Source organism: Heterodontus francisci, chromosome 16 (genome assembly GCF_036365525.1).
Source record: "Heterodontus francisci isolate sHetFra1 chromosome 16, sHetFra1.hap1, whole genome shotgun sequence".
NCBI classification, from domain to species: domain Eukaryota; kingdom Metazoa; phylum Chordata; class Chondrichthyes; order Heterodontiformes; family Heterodontidae; genus Heterodontus; species Heterodontus francisci.
Window position 1 is genome coordinate 55000892 of NC_090386.1, and position 17291 is coordinate 55018182.

General features: G+C 40.9%; 1 pseudogene; it reads right to left on the reverse strand.

Moving 5' to 3' along the window:
* The window catches only part of LOC137378279 (sodium- and chloride-dependent neutral and basic amino acid transporter B(0+)-like), a 180229-nt pseudogene extending 164504 nt beyond the window's left edge, over window positions 1-15725 (reverse strand).
* Between the last annotated feature and the right edge of the window lie 1566 nt (window positions 15726-17291).

Genomic DNA, 17291 nt, shown 5'->3' on the forward strand with positions numbered 1-17291 from the left:
ACACAGGGAGCGTTAGAAAGGCACCATCAACTCTCAAAATTAGGGCATATGTCATGAATATGCCCATGATTGGGATAAAGGGATAGACTTTCTTTTATGTGCCACTAGAGATTCACCAAATTAGTCTACAGGTTTTAGTCCTTTTGAATTGGTTTACAGACATGAGATAAGAGATCCTCTAAAACTAATCAAAGATAGGTCCTTAGATAAGAGGGATCTTCTGTGCTAGACTATGTATCTGTGTTCCGAGAAAGGCTCATGAAAGCTTGCAATGTGGCCCAGGAACACCTGAAAACATCCCAAACCACGATGAAAAAAATGGGCAGGCAAAAATGTAAAGACCCGAACTTTTCAACCGGGGGATAAAGTATTATTACCTTTACAGGGCGAACCATTAAAAACATGGTTCAGTGGTCCATATAAAGTGGTCAAAAGAATTGGCAAGGTAAATTATCTGATGGACACCCCAGATCACCAGAAAAAGTATCAGCTGTGTCATATCAATATGTTAAAGCAATATTATTGCAGGGAGGAGGATAAGCAAGTACAGCTATGTCAGGCAATAGGGCCAGTTAAGAATGAAAGAGATGGTGAGGATAAGGAAGAAGGAGGCCTAGACAATTCTCAGATTGAATCCCCTACTATCCGGTTATCCAATACAGAATGGCTAGGAAAATTGGACAATATGCTTTCGTATTTATATGCAGAACAATGAGAAGACCTAACAAGGCTACTCACAGCATTTAAAAGAGTCTGTCAGGATAAGCCAGGATGCACAACCTTTGCCACTCATGATGTGGATGTAGGGGAATCCATTCCTATAAAACAGCATCCCTACCGCTTAAGTCCAGTCAAACAGGCCCAAGTAAATGCAGAAATCCAATGCATTCCAGAAAACAACTTAAGTGAACCTAGTCCAAGCAGCTGGAGTTCACCAATAGTATTAGTGCCTAAACCTGATGGGTCAACCCGACTTTGCATACACTACAAAAAAGTCAATGCAGTAACAAAGGCAGACTCCTACCCAATTCCTCGTTTGGAAGACTGTAATGACAGACTGGGCAGTGCCAGATTTCTTAGAAAGATAAATTTGTTAAAGGTATACTGGCAAGTTCTTTTAACACCCCGAGCTAAAGAAACATCAGCTTTTGTCACACCAGAAGGTCTTTATCACTGGCGACTAATGAATCAAGTGGTAGCCAGTGTTACCAACTGTGTTGTGTATCTTGATGATATGTTAATATATACAGTAACACTTGGAAGGAACATTTGAAACAGCTAGAAACTCTGTTTAAAAAATTACAAGCAGCTGATTTAGCACTAAACCTGGCAAAAAGCGAATTCACAAAGGCAAGAGTGACCTACCTCAGGCATATAGTCGGGCAAGGACAAGTGTTGCCAAGAACAGCGAAAGTACAAGCCTTGGTGGAGTTCCCTATCCCTAAGACTAAGCGTGAAATCATGAGGTTTTTTGAGTAGCTGCTCCACTAACAGATTTGTGGTCAGGGGAATGCCAAACATCTTTCAAAAATCTAAAGGCAATTTTGACCAATGAACCAGTGTTGGTGCTCCAAATTTTACTAAACCCTTCAAGGTAGCGATTGATGCTAGTAGCCTGGGGGTCGGTGCAGTCCTATTAGAAGATGCGAATCAGGCATAGAAAAACCAATGGGATACTTTAAACAAAAACTGAATTGCTACCACTGTGGAAAAAGAAACATTGGGCCTATTGTTGACTCAAATATTTTGAAGTATATGTCCACCACGACTAGAGAGAAACACTGACATATACTGACCATAATCCATTAACGTTTGTGGAATAGTTTAAAACCTAAAATGCCAGAATATTCCGATAGAGTTTACTATTACAGCCTTATCACAAAGATTGTACACATTTCAGGAAAAAAACAAGGTTATCGCAGATGCTTCATCACAAATTTAACTGTGTTGAGTTCCCTGAGTAAAGATGGTACAAAGTGAAACTGTATTAACCACAAATACGGTGATTGAGGGCATGAGCGTGAAAATATGTTGAAAATGTTTTCAACTTCTGTTTTTACTTTGTAATGAAACACATTCAAAAATGGTGTTTCATTTCGCCAAGGGCAGAGGTGTTACAAGGTTTTTGTTTTATATTAAAAACTTAGAATTCTGTGTGTTTTAAAAAAACTGAAATAGGATTTTTCAGTGAACATTGACACCTGCAAATAGCTAAAATTTTTGGATGTTTTGAAAGGAAGTTGATTTTATATGCAAGGACAGGAAAGCAGGCAATTTCAAGGAAACCAGCAAAGGGTTTGACCTCCTCAGAGAAACTCTTTGACTGACAAGGGAGACTATGTCTGGACATGTGACCTGTTTAGGAAGGTTTTGCTTTCACTTTGGACCCTTTTAAAAAAAGTGAGTTGGACAAAGAGCAGGCATTTGAAATTTGATTTTTGACCTGCCTGGAGATCAGAGAGCAAGACCCAGAAAAAGTGTTATCTCTCTCGGTAAGGAATCGTAGATCTCTTGAGAAGAAACCCTGTATTTCAATGGTGGAAGATTCCTCTTGCCCCCTGTCTCTGAAGAATCCCTGCATCACGTGCAGTTCCTGTTGCCTCCTGTGTTTTAAGGAATCCTGAAATCCGAAGAAAGCGTCGACTGCTATCCTGCTGCTGTAAAGCCCAAGATGATTTGTTGCTGAAATCCTAATGAAAGATCTATATGAAGCCTGCTGCAGTTGAATTGCCTTGAATGCCTACCCATCACAGACTGTTCATCAACCTTGCCTGGACAGACTTTGGGTGGCATCCGACAATTCGACCCTGGTACATCTCACCAAACTGAAGAACTTTCTCCGAGAACGTGACAACCTAAGTTATTTTATTATTCCTTTCATTCCTCAAATAGCTGAAAACCGAAAATCCTTTTTCCTTGGTTAACTGGGTTTTTGAATGTGTGTGTGTGTGTGTGCGCGCATGAGGGCTATGGAAATAAGGAGCTTTTCGTATATTGCGTTATTTCATTATTGGTTAAGACTTGTTTTTAATAATAAATAGTTAATGTTGTTGATTAAAGAAATCTGGTTGGTGTGTTTTATTCTGGGGGACAAATAGAGTATGCAATTGGCTGTTTTTCGGTAGATGGGAAATTTTATTGATATGCTGTAGCGAAGTCGGACTGAATTAACAGTGCACTCCTCCCGCCTCATTCATAACACTACCGTAAACAGAAAGCATTATGATTAATCCAAGATGGATTTGTTTAGACTCACATTTAGTCTATACTTAGGCCATCAGCATCAGCTCCGGGGATGCCTGCATCCACAGGGCGGCTAATTTGATTTCAGTTTGCACATTACAAAGCTGAAATAGGCACTATTGTTATAGTTAAAAAAACAATTCTAAAGTCAGAATTTTCTTTCTGCAGCATCAACCCTCAGAATATTCCAATCAACTGTAAATAACTTTACTTTTATTTCTTCCTTTTCTTCCTAATTTTTCTATTATTTTAACTATTATTTGTAGTAAATATTTTGTTTATGCTGAATCTATCAAGATGCACTATTCATTTAACAAAGATCCACACTGCAACGAATTGCTCTCCAGTTGGTTGAAAATCAGCTCCAAAAACATTTTTCACTGCCCACAACTACAAAAAATAATATAAGCACATCATAGCAAATGTTGATCTGTTTTCATCTATGATTTTTCAGCATAAAATATATTTAAGCAATACCAATCAACAAGTTATCAGATGCCAGCAGGCCACTCACACATATGAGAATACAGCTCTGCAAAAGGTATATTGCAAGAGTGCACGTTTCCTATCTGTAAACATTTTTGACAATTAATCTGTTGAAAATAAAGGTTCTTTTTTAATCTGGGTTTGTTAATTAATTCTTGAAAACAATGCTTTAGCAGAAAATTATATTTATTAATCATGCACATGTTGACGTACTTTTGTATGTCCAAGGATATCTTAAAGCTATTGTTGTGGTAATATACTTTGTTGAAATTTGTAGCTCTTATTTTTCTCTTTGTCCTCGTTGTGTGATCTAAGAATATACAAGAAAAAGCCACTCGGCTTAACAAGTCCACCTCCTTCAGGTATCTTGACTGCTCTGTCAATATATCCAATTCCTTTGTGTCCACCGTTTCCCATCAAGTCCCCTTTAGACCGTGAATGTAATTTTTCCATGCAGCAGGTAAGGAATGTCCTTTGTTTGGGTCATAGCATGGAGTAAGGCCAGAATTTTACTGACAAGAATGGAGTCCCACCGTCAGGGCCGAAAGAGAGTCCCGAGCCTGTGTGGGCGGAGGGTGGGACCCCCAAGGGAGATTTTACTGGCAGTGGCCAAGCATGGTAGCCTGCCTCTCAGAGCTGCCAGCCCAATCTGAGGTGACCACTGCTGAGGCTGCAGGGAAAAGGAGTGGGTGCCTCCATGTTGAGGTATCCTCAAAAGGGCCGCTAAGGATTTTTCATAAATGTGCTGGGTCCAGGCAGTTAGGCCCTGCTGATTGAAGGGGTGAAATCTCCAGTGGCAACAGCAGAGCCTGGTGGTGGTGGTGGTGGTGAGTGGGCCATTGCTGCCAGGGGCCCCTCTGTAGGCCATGGAGCACCCAGAAAGGAAGGCACCTCTTGGGAATCCCCGGGAGGCTGCCGCAGTTTACCTGGCAGTCTCCTCATGCGGCGGGATCCCATCCTGACGGTGATAAAATGCCGGCAGTGGCAGAAAGTGGCTGTTAATTGGCCACTTAATTGAAGCGGTTGGTTGCCTGCCTCTGTTTGGCGGGTGGCCACATCACTGCCATTCACGCTTCTGGGGATATTACGGGCTTCCCTCCTGCCTCCCTGCCTGTCTCAAGCACTGGTAAAATCCAGCCCAAGATATCTGTCTCCTGCCTTTTTCATTGACTTACTATTGTTCTTTCCAAAAAGCTATGATGCTAAAGGCCATTAAATCCAGCTAAGAAAACAAAACATTACCAAAAAAATGATTTTTGGAATTATGTGTAAATATTAATGATTCAACAGATGCTGCAATTCTACCACCAATGAGATTAAGCAATGAGTCATGATGATTAAGTCCACAAGCATATGTAAGAGCATAAATGGCTGAATGAGATTTCAGGTTAGTGCTCCCAGTAATCCACAGTAAGCCTAGCGGAGAGGTCCATTTTAAAAAAATCAGATCAATATGAAAGCACAGGTAACCAAAAGTTAATTCTTCATATATTTTGTCTACAAATTCCACCCCCTCCTCACCCCTCCAGAATACTTAACCGCCGCTGTCCAAAACCAATTGACTTGACAACTTGTTTCCTTTCAACTTTTATCAATCGCTGAAACATTTGTTAACAGTTGTGGTTTACCTATACAAATTAAGATGAATTTTAGAACAATTGTATCTTTTTCTTACTCACGCCAAACTGAAAAAACTTAACTATTTATATTTTTCAAACAAGAAAAAAAGCTGACAGAATACCTTTCAGACGATCTCCGCATGTTTTATCTGCACCCCACCAATCAAAGCAGTCCGACCATGGCAAGGGATATTGGAAGGAGGCAAATAAATAGTACATGGTGTAGGCGATTATGCAGTTGTAGTAGAGGGCCACAAACGCTGACACAAAGACCATAGTAACACCCACACCTTAAAATGTATTGAGAAAAATAAACTTAGGTTAGAAGCAAATTATTGAATTGCAGTAAATCTTTTCACATACATTTACCTGTTTAGCCAAATCAATTATTTGGTTCAATGATGGTTACTGCCATTTAAATTTTTGTTTGCACAATTCCTTAGTCAGTTTATCCACATAATTATTCATTAGATCAAATATTACAAATTAAAGTAGTTAAAATTTTGTGTGACAGAACTATCTCATTTGTAACTATGGTTTCAGATTCAATAATTTAACTACTTTACTGCAATATTTTCCAGATTGTTCTGGAGTGTGACAAATTAGCAGGTGGCAGAATTGCTGCAGGCACAAGTAGCCACATGGGTTTATGATATAGTGACAAAAATGAAGACCTGGCTCAAACAAGGGGAGGAATGGACACTTAAGATTCCTGGTTACAATGTATTTTGTAAAGATATGAAGGAAACAAAAGTGGGGTGGGGAGTGAAGGGGTGGCGCAGTTGTGATGTTGACAGGGTTGATTAAAGATACCATTACAACATGGGAAAGGGATGATTCACTGAAGGGTTCAAACATCAGAATCTGGTTAGAATGAAGGATAGAGAAGCTTTTTGTTACTATGGGCCACCAAATAATGGGGGAGAGAGAGGAACAAACTTTCAGGCAAATTGCAGAAAGATACAAGAACTTTATAGGAGTGATAATAGGGGGCTTCAATTATCCTAATATAGACAGGGAAAATAAAAGTGTAAAGGGCAAAGGGGTGGGGGGGGGGGGGGGGGGAAAGAAATTCCTAAAATGTGTACAAGAGAATTTCTTGATCAGTACATTTCTAGCCCAATGAGGAAGCAGTGATGGATGTCGATCTGGGAAATGAAGTGGGGCAAGTGGAACATGTTTCAGTTGGGAAGCACTTAGGTAACAGTGATCAAAATATCAGGTTTACAATAGTTATGTTTACAAACAGGTTTACAAATGTGAAAGTACTCAACTGATGGAGGGCTAACTCCATTGAGTTGAAAAGGAATCTGGCTCAGGTAGATTGGAATAAATAACTAGCAGGTATTATTAAGTGGGAAAACTTTTGGATACACCAGTACTGGACAAAAATTAATTGGCACTTGGAAAAATTTGAGTTAAAAATGAAAAAGTCAGTACTGATTTGTTAAAGACAAAACATTTTTGACTAACTTGGTTGAGTTCCTTGATGAAGTAATGGGTAAAGTTAATGAGGGTAGTGAGATTGATGTTCTGCATATGGACTTTTTAAAGGCATTTTGTAAAGTACCACATAAAAGACTCAATAGCAAACTTGAAACAAATGGGATTAAAATGGCATGACTGCATGGATACATAATTGGCTAAGGGACAGAAAGCAGAGCATAGTGCTGAATGGTTGTTTTTCCAGACTGGAAGTAAGCATGCAGTGGTGACACCCAGGGATCAATCTTGGTTCACTGCTCTTTTTGATATGGCCTAGAGTTCGGTACACAGACAAAATTTCAAAGTTTGCAAATGACACAAAACTCAGAAATGTAGTAATTAGTGAGGAAGCTAGAAACAGACTTCAGGGGACATAGATTGGTGAAATAGGCAGACAGTGTTAAGTGATTTATTTTGGTCAGATGAGGAGAGACAATACAAACTAAATGGTACAGTTTTAAAGGGAATGCACGAACAGAGAGGATTGGGAGTGTACATACACAAGTCTTTGAAGGTGGCAGGACAAGTTGAGAAGGCTACTAAAAAGGCATGCAAAAGAGGAGGGAGACAGAAAACAGGCAACTGCAGGCCAGTTAGCTTAACATTTGTCACAGGGAAAATGTTAGAAGCTATTAGTAAAGACTTTAAGCAGGCCACTTAGAAAAATTCAAGGTAATCAGGCAGAGTCAACATGATTTTGTGAAACAGAAATCATGTTTAACCAATTTATTGGAGTTCTTTGAAGTAGTAACATGTGTTGTGGATAAAGGAGAACCGGTGGATGCACTGTACTTAGTTTTCCAGAAGGCATTTGATAAGGTGCCACATCAAAGGTTATTGCGGAAAATAAAAATGCTCATTGTGTAGAGAGTAACATATTGGCATGGATAGAAGATTGGCTAGCTAACAGGAAACAGAGTAGGCATTAATGGATCATTTTCTGGTTGGCAAAATGTATCTAGTGGTGTGCCACAGGAATCCGTGCTGGGCCTCAACTTTTTACAATTTATATGAATGACTTGGATAAACGGACCGAAGGTATGGTTGCTAAATTTGCTGATGACACAAAGACAGGTAGAAAAGTAAGTTGCAAAGAGGATATAAGGAGGCTACAAAGGGATAAAGCGAGGTTGAGTGAGTGGGCAAAGATCTGACAAATGGAGTTTTTTGTGGGAAAATGTGAAATTGTCCATTTTGGCAGGAAGAATAAGAAAGCATATTATCTAAATGGTGAGAGATTGCAGCAGAGCTCTGAGATGTAGAGGGATCTGGGTATCCTAGTGCGTGAATTGCAAAATGGTTAGTATGCAGGTACAGCAAGTAATTAGGAAAGCTAATAGAATGTTATCATTTATTCTGAGGGGAATTGAATACAAAAGTAGGGAGGTTATGCTTCAGTTAGACAGAGCATTGGTGAGACCACAAAAACAAGAAATGCTGGAATCACTCAGCAGGTCTGGCAGCATCTGTGGAAAGAGAAGCAGAGTTAACGTTTCGGGTCAGTGACCCTTCTTCGGAACTGACAAATATTAGAAAAGTCACAGATTATAAGCAAGTGAGGTGGGGGTGGGGCAAGAGATAACAAAGGAGAAGGTGCAGATTGGACCAGGCCACATAGCTGACCAAAAGGTCACGGAGCAAAGGCAAACAATATGTTAATGGTGTGTTGAAAGACAAAGCATTAGTACAGATTAGGTGTGAATACACTGAATATTGAACAGCAGCAAGTGCAAACCTGAAAAAAACAGTGGGTAAGCAAACTGAACAAACTAAGATGAAATGAAATAAATGCAAAAAAAAGATTGTAAAAAATGTAAAAAAGAATGTAAAAAAAAAAGGAAGAAAAAATAACTAAAAATGAAAGTAAAATGGGGGGCTGTCATGCTCTGAAATTATTGAACTCAATGTTCAGTCCGGCAGGCTGTAGTGTGCCTAATCGGTAGATGAGATGCTGTTCCTCGAGCTTGCGTTGATGTTCACTGGAACACTGCAGCAATCCCAGGACAGAGATGTGAGCATGAGAGCAGGGGGGAGTGTTGAAATGGCAAGCAACCGGAAGCTCAGGGTCCTGCTTGCGGACTGAGCGGAGATGTTCCGCAAAGCGGTCAACCAGTCTACGCTTGGTCTCTCCAATGTAGAGGAGACCACACTGTGAGCAGCGAATACAGTATACTACATTGAAATAAGTACAAGTAAATCGCTGCTTCACCTGAAAGGAGTGGTTGGGGCCTGGGATAGTGAGGAGAGAGGAGGTAAATGGGCAGGTATTACACCTCCTGCGATTGCAGGGGAAGGTGCCCTGGGACGGGGACGAGGTGGTGGGGGTAATGGAGGAGTGGACCAGGGTGTCGCGGAGGGAACGATCCCTTCGGAATGCTGACAGGGGAAGGGAGGGGAAGATGTGACTGGTAGTGGCATCATGCTGGAGGTGGCGAAAATGGCGGAGGATGATCCTTTGGATATGGAGGCTGGTGGGATGAAAAGTGAGGACAAGGGGAACCCTGTCACGGTTCTGGGAGGGAGGGGAAGGGGTGAGGGTGGAGGTGCGGGGAATGGGTCGGACACGGTTGAGGGCCCTGTCAACCACAGTGGGGGGAAATCCTCGGTTGAGGAAAAAGGTCATATCAGAAGCACCGTCATGGAAGGTAGCATCATCAGAGCAGATGCGTCGGAGACGGAGAAACTGGGAGAATGGGAGTCCTTCCAGTTTCTCCGTCTCCGACGCATCTGCTCTGATGATGCTACCTTCCATGACGGTGCTTCTGATATGACCTCCTTTTTCCTCAACCGAGGATTTCCCCCCACTGTGGTTGACAGGGCCCTCAACCGTGTCCGACCCATTCCCCGCACCTCCACCCTCACCCCTTCCCCTCCCTCCCAGAACCGTGACAGGGTTCCCCTTGTCCTCACTTTTCATCCCACCAGCCTCCATATCCAAAGGATCATCCTCCGCCATTTTCGCCACCTCCAGCATGATGCCACTACCAGTCGCATCTTCCCCTCCCTTCCCCTGTCAGCATTCCGAAGGGATCGTTCCCTCCGCGACACCCTGGTCCACTCCTCCATTACCCCCACCACCTCGTCCCCGTCCCAGGGCACCTTCCCCTGCAATCGCAGGAGGTGTAATACCTGCCCATTTACCTCCTCTCTCCTCACTATCCCAGGCCCCAACCACTCCTTTCAGGTGAAGCAGCGATTTACTTGTACTTCTTTCAATGTAGTATACTGTATTCGCTGCTCACAGTGTGGTCTCCTCTACATTGGGGAGACCAAGCGCAGACTGGGTGACCGCTTTGCGGAACATCTCCGCTCAGTCCGCAAGCAGGACCCTGAGCTTCCGGTTGCTTGCCATTTCAACACTCCCCCCTGCTCTCGTGCTCACATCTCTGTCCTGGGATTGCTGCAGTGTTCCAGTGAACATCAACGCAAGCTCGAGGAACAGCATCTCATCTACCGATTAGGCACACTACAGCCTGCCGGACTGAACATTGAGTTCAATAATTTCAGAGCATGACAGCCCCCCATTTTACTTTCATTTTTAGTTATTTTTTCTTCCTTTTTTTTTAACATTCTTTTTTACATTTTTTACAATCTTTTTTTGCATTTATATCATTTCATCTTAGTTTGTTCAGTTTGCTTACCCACTGTTTTTTTCAGGTTTGCACTTGCTGCTGTTCAATATTCAGTGTATTCACACCTAATCTGTACTAATGCTTTGTCTTTCAACACACCATTAACATATTGTTTGCCTTTGCTCCGTGACCTTTTGGTCAGCTATGTGGCCTGGTCCAATCTGCACCTTCTCCTTTGTTATCTCTTGCCCCAGCCCCACCTCACTTACTTATAATCTGTGACTTTTCTAATATTTGTCAGTTCCGAAGAAGGGTCACTGACCCGAAACGTTAACTCTGCTTCTCTTTCCACAGATGCTGCCAGACCTGCTGAGTGATTCCAGCATTTCTTGTTTTTGTTTCAGATTTCCAGCATCCGCAGTATTTTGCTTTTATATTGGTGAGACCACATCTGGAGTATTGTGTACAGTATTGGTCTCCTTATTTAAAGAAGGATGTAAATGCGTTGGAAGCAGTTCAGAGAAGGTTTACTAGACTAATACCTGGTATAGGCAGGTTGTTTTATGAGGAAAGGTTGGACAGGCTAGGCTTGTATCCGCTGGAGTTTAGAAGAGTAAGCAGTGGTTTGATTGAAACACGCAAGATCCTGAGTGGTCTTGACAGGGTGGATGTGGAAAGGATGTTTCCTCTTGTGGGAACTTGGGGGTCGCTGTTTAAAAATAAGCGTTCTCCCATTTAAAACATATATAAAGGAGAATTTTTTTCTCAGAGTCATGAGTCATTGGAACCGTCTTCCTCAAAAGGCAGTGGACGCAGAGTCTTTGAATATTTTTAATACAGAGGCAAATAGATTCTTGATAAGCAAGGGAGTGAAAGGTATTGGGGGTAGATGGGAATGTGGAGTTGAGGTTGCCATCATATCAGCCATGATCTTGTTGAATGGTGGAGTAGGCTTAAGGGACTGAGTGGCTTACTCCTGCTCCTAATTCGTATGTACGTTCATATACAGAATCTTTGGCTTTATACATAAAGACACAGCATACAAAAGCAAGAAAGTTATGCTAAAATTTGTAAAACACTGGTTAGGCTCCTGCTGGAGTATTGCGTCTAATTCTGGGCTGCACAATTTAAGAAGGATGTCAAGGAGAGAGTGCAGAGGGGATTTACTTGAATGGTACCAGGAATCCAGATGTGTGTAGGGAATCAAGCGATCTTTAATTTCTACTGTTTCAGTGTGTGAAGGAATTAGACTTCATTTACTTGGAAAGACTAGAGAAACTGGGGTTCTTTTCGATAAGGCAACGAAGGTTAAGGGGAGTTTTGATAGAGGGATTCTAAATTATGAAGGGTTTTGATAGAATAAATAAGAAAATGTTTCCAACGGCAGAAAGGTTGGTAACCAGAAGATACAAAATTGGCAAAAGAACCAGAGGTGACACGTGGAAAAAAACTTTTACACAGCATGTTATGATGATCTGGAATGCAGTGCCCTAAAGGGTGGTGAAAGCAGACTGAAAGGGAATTAGATAAATACTTGAAAGGGGAAAATTTACAGGGCTGTGGCAAAAGAGCAGGGAAGTGGGACTGAAAGTTTGTGGCACCACAGGTGGCTCAGCTGCACAGGAGGGGAGGAAGAGGAGTGGAAGAGCAGTAGTGTGAGGGGATTCGTTAGTTAGGGGAACAGACAGGCGTTTCTGCGGCAGTAAACGTGACTCCAGGATGGTGTGTTGCCTCTCTAATGCCAGGGTCAAGGATGTCATGGAATGGTTGCAGGACATTCTTCTGGGGAAGGGTGAACAGCCAGAAGTTGTGGTCCACTTTGGTACCAATGACATAGGTAAGAAGGGGAATGAGGTCCTGAAAGCAGATTTTAGGGAGCTAGAAAGGAGACTGAAAAGCAGGACCTCAAAAACAGTAATCTCAGGATTACTCCCAGTCCCACATGCAAATAAGCATAGGAATAGGAGAATTAAGTGATTGAACATGTGGCTGGAGAACTGGTGTAGGAAGGAGGGCATCAAATTTCTGAGACATTGGGACAAGTTCTGAGGCAGGTGGGACCTGTACAAGATGAATGGGTTGCATCTCAACAGGGCTGGGACAAAGATCCTCACAGGCAGATTTGGTAGTGCTGTTGGGGAGGGTTTAAACTAAATTGTCAGGGGAATGGGAATCTGAGAGAGAACTCGGACTGAAGGGAAGCAAAACTGGTAACTTATCAGGGGTGTGGGAACCAGGAGCAAGTATCAGAAAGGAATACAAAGTGCACAGAATACTGAGGGAGATAAATAGCATGAGAGTAGGGAATAGTAAGTTATTCGGTAGAGTCATGGTAAAGGAGAAAGTAATAAAGTCTGAATCAGGATTAATGTGCATGTATGTGAACGCACAGAGTGTGGTTAATTAGACTGGTGAGTTACAGGCAGAATGCCATGTGGAAATATGATGATGTGGCTATAACAGATCTGGCTCAAAGGAGGGCAGGACTGGGTATTAAATATTCCTGGATACAAGGTGTTCAGGAAAAGGAAAAAAAATCATGAAGGGGCTGGACAGAGTAGGTAGAGAGAAACTGTTCCCACTTGTGAAAGGATCGAGAATGAGAGGGCACAGATTTAAAGTATTTGGTGGAGAAGCAAAAGTGACATGAGGAAAAATGTTTTCAAGCAGCGAGTGGTTAAGGTCTGGAATATGCTGCCTGAGAATGTGGAGGAGTCAGGTTCAATTGAAGCATTCAAAAGGGAATTAGACAGTTATATGAAAAGGAAGAATGTGCAACATTACGGGGAGAAGGCAAGGGAATGGAACTGAGGGAATACTCTTTCAGAGAGCCAGTGCAGACACAATGAGCCAAATGGCCTCCTTCTGCACCGTACCGATTCTGTGTTCCCTTTCTGCATTTTCCCACCCTTTCCACCACCCTCTTCACAAACGAAGTAGAGCGAAAGTGGTCACTTAGTAAAGAAAAACTGCCGTTGCTTTATAATACCTAACTGAAGACTTTTTGAAGAAAATCATGCAGTTTTCCACTGGATGGAATTAAAATGAGCAGGTCGGAAATAGCACAGCCTGGAGCTGTAGTTATTAGAAAGATAGAGAAGTTAAATTCTTTGTATTTTGCTGCAATTGTTATATTAAGAAATTTAGTATCACCCTTGTTTAAGGCAGTTCTTTTTTTTTTGAACAGAGCAGCCAGCCCACCAATTTGCTTTTAGATGGTCCACTGCTGTGCATTCAGCAGTTGAATCAGCTTAGTTATATATTTGAATTGCCCCAAGCGAAGTATAAGCAGAAAATTATTCAAAAACTCTCATGCTACTTAAACAGCATAGGAAATAAAAGACCCCAAAGCTGAGTGTTTAAATCGGGTAGATGCTGATGTTTCCCCTCGTGGGGGAATCTAAAACTAGGGGCTACAGTTTAAAAATAAGGAGTCTCCCATTTAAGATGGAGATGAGGAGGAATTTCTTCTCTCAAACGGTCGTTAATCTTTGGAATTCTCTTTCCCAGACAGCAGTGGAGGATGGGTCATTGAATATATTCAAGGGTGAGTTAGACAGATTTTTGATCTACAAGGAAGTCAAGGGTTATGGGGGGGGGGGGGGGGGGGCTGGCAGGAAAATTGAGTTAAGACCACAATCAAATCAGCCATGATCTTATTGGGATGGTGGAGCAGGCTTGAGGGGCTGCTCCTATTTCTTATGTCCTTAAATCACTATCAAGAACTAACCAACCAATAAATACATTTAATTTTCAGTACAATCTACATTAGCAGGAAATGAGCTCAATTTTTTAAACTGGAATCATAGTTTTCTGATTTAAAAACTATTATACATGCAAGAGAAAATACTTTAGTTCCAATAGCACTAATCCATAAAGCAGTCTTTCAAAATCCAGAAATGGCCATGTTTTTAAATATGGATGTACACATTCATTGCTGAGTTTAAATTTCCTGCATTTATGTGTTGCTGAACTTGCTATGTGCTTGTTAATCCAACTGAACATTCAAAATGAGAATTATTGCCAGTAAGTCCCAACCAGTTTAATCAGTAAACATCTGACAAAAGCAATTCTATATGTATTCAGCAGAAAATGGAATTCGCATTTCTAGTTCTTCTCATTGAAATGAACAAAAAAAAACAAAATTTACCATCCATGCATCTAAAAATACAAAATATTCCATGTTGCTATATAAACACCAACCTTGTAGGATTGGCACAGCTTTCCACACTAAAACAGGTCCCAAGCTGGAAAACTGCCCAAGTGAGCATTCCAAGAAAATCAGTGGCAACCCCGCAAATGCCATAATGGCTACATATGGAATAACAAAAGCACCTATACATCAATGTAAAAAATGAAGGAAATCAGACAAGCAGTGTGAATAGGTTTACTAGTGAGCTATAATATAAATTAGAAATACCATTGCCATGTTAACAGGAATATACCCCTGTTAACGCAACAGTACAAATGTATATTGATAATTTATTCAACATCAAGATGATGTCCCAAATGCCGAACAGCCACTGAAAGCAATTCAGTTGTCCTGCATTGTTATTGATTTTAAAATTTAAACTTTCAAGTTCTTAAGTTTTGCATGACATCTTTGCACTGAAAGATTCTTATAAAGCTGACAGCACCCAACAAAATTATCTGTTTCACCAAGGCCAAGTAATTTACATAGACTTAAGTATGTGGTTGTTGCTAGAAATGAAAGTACAATGTATTTCAAACTCAGAAATGGCACTAAACATATTATTTATTTTTTTAAATGCTAGTAGTGCTGAATCTATGCAAGCTCAAAGTTTACAATGATGTTTCTCTTGCCTAATAAAAAGCACCATTTCTTCAGTTAAACAGTACAATATGTTCATACCTCAGGTAACTTGTACAATACAATGGCATAATACTAAAAATGTAATGCTACTTAGTGACAAAATAAAACCATTGCTATCTATTTTCCCCATCTACAAATATTAAATTCCTACACATACAGGCATCCCCAAATTTAAATCTGTTCTTGAAGATACTTGAAAACTTTTGAAAGAGACTCTTGTTACATTTGGACAGGCTCAGAAAGATAGGAGGAAAGTGATGGAGCTGGGGTAAGCGAGAGTGTTTTACAGTAGCTTGCTCTTTATAAATTTTTTTCCTACATATTTGAACATAATTCTGTATGATCCTCTTTGATTATCAGTTTTATTACAGCACCTCCTCCATTTTTGTAAACCAGATAAGGGAAACGCCAGATGTTCCCTAATCCCACAGCATAGCCTATCATTGAGAGCAAGTAGTCAGTTTTCGAGGTCCAGACATTGCGCATTATAGCTGGAGCATCATGATGCATGGATGACTCACTGGAATGCTGGAGAAAGTATAAAAAAAAAAATCAGGATAAGTAAGTCTTTTCTACACTGTAACTCAAACAATTATTGCCTCATGTACCCTATAAGGTAATTCCACAGTTCTTTAATCCCTAGGATCAATTCTTTTTACTCAGTGTTCCAAAGGCAACAGCCTCCTACTGAACACCTGCACTTCTGAATACACTCAAGTATAATATTCAAATAAGAGAACAACATTTACCATTAGAAAAGCAGTGGAAAAGAGCATTGTGAATATGTGCAGTAATAACAGTGAGGATTTTCAGTTATATCAGGAATCACAGTGATTAATGATTTCAAAAGGACTCAAAGGATTCTGTAGAGCCAGAGAACTAGAATATGACTGAAGTATTAAACAGATAGTGAAGATAATAGCCCATATTTTGCAGTAAAAATAAGGCTATCAGCGCTCACCGTTATCTAAGTGCAAACTGAACAGCAAATTCTGGTGACTACATATGCACAGTTAGACATAAATCAGGAAGTTGCTGTCTAAGTTGTTCTGCTCCTCCAGAAGCTATGCTATAACAGTATTACACTGAGACACACGGCATTGAAATACACGAAAAGGTGTAAAGTTGCAGTACTTGCATGATAGATAGCCACTAAACTTGTGTCAAAGTTAGGGCTTATCCATTTCAGTGTAAATGAATTTTTAACAATGTGGTATGTTTCAATTATTGCCAAACAACTTCTCTGGTCCTGAAAATTAACTTTGACAAGTGTGGAGACTCATTCTTTCAGATATTATTGTTGGAGATTTTTATTAATTAAACAATTTAAGTACATGTTATTAAAAACAACTGTCTTATTTTTTCATTTTTCTTTCCCTCTTCAGACTCTGCATACGTCAGTAAAGATTCAATTTTATTTTTAAAGGAGATACACAGTTCCTTGCAGTATTCACACGGGGGGGGAGGGGGGGTGTGTGCGGGGAGATGCGGGAAAAAAGTAATTCTGCATGACAGGCTGTCACAAGTGAAGTCCTACATGGATCTGCATTGGGGCCATTGCTCTTGACCATCTTTATCCATGATTTTGATGAAGGTGTTGAGATCACAATGTTTTATTTTGCAGTTGACACCAAGGTGGATGTGGGAGTTAGGAATTAGATGAAACCAAGGCTAGGATTTTATGGGACCTGGTGGGAAGAGATGAGGAAGGTGGAACTGTAAACAGGTGGGGATGGCCCTCCTGCTCAGACTTCCATTTTTGGAGTGATCTCTCGCCAACCTATCAATTAACAGCTGACCACTCAGCAGCCAGTCTTCTATGACCGAGCCAGTTCTGTATCCATCTTGCCAGCTCACCTCTGATCCCGTATGACTTCACCTTTTGTACCAGTCTGCCATGAGGGACCTTGTCCAAGGCTTTACTAAAGTCCATACAGATAACATCCACTGCCCTTCCTTCATTAATCATCTTCGTCACTTCCTCAAAAAACTCAATCAAATTAGTAAGACACGACCTCCCCTTCACAAAACCATGCTGTCTCTCGCTAATAA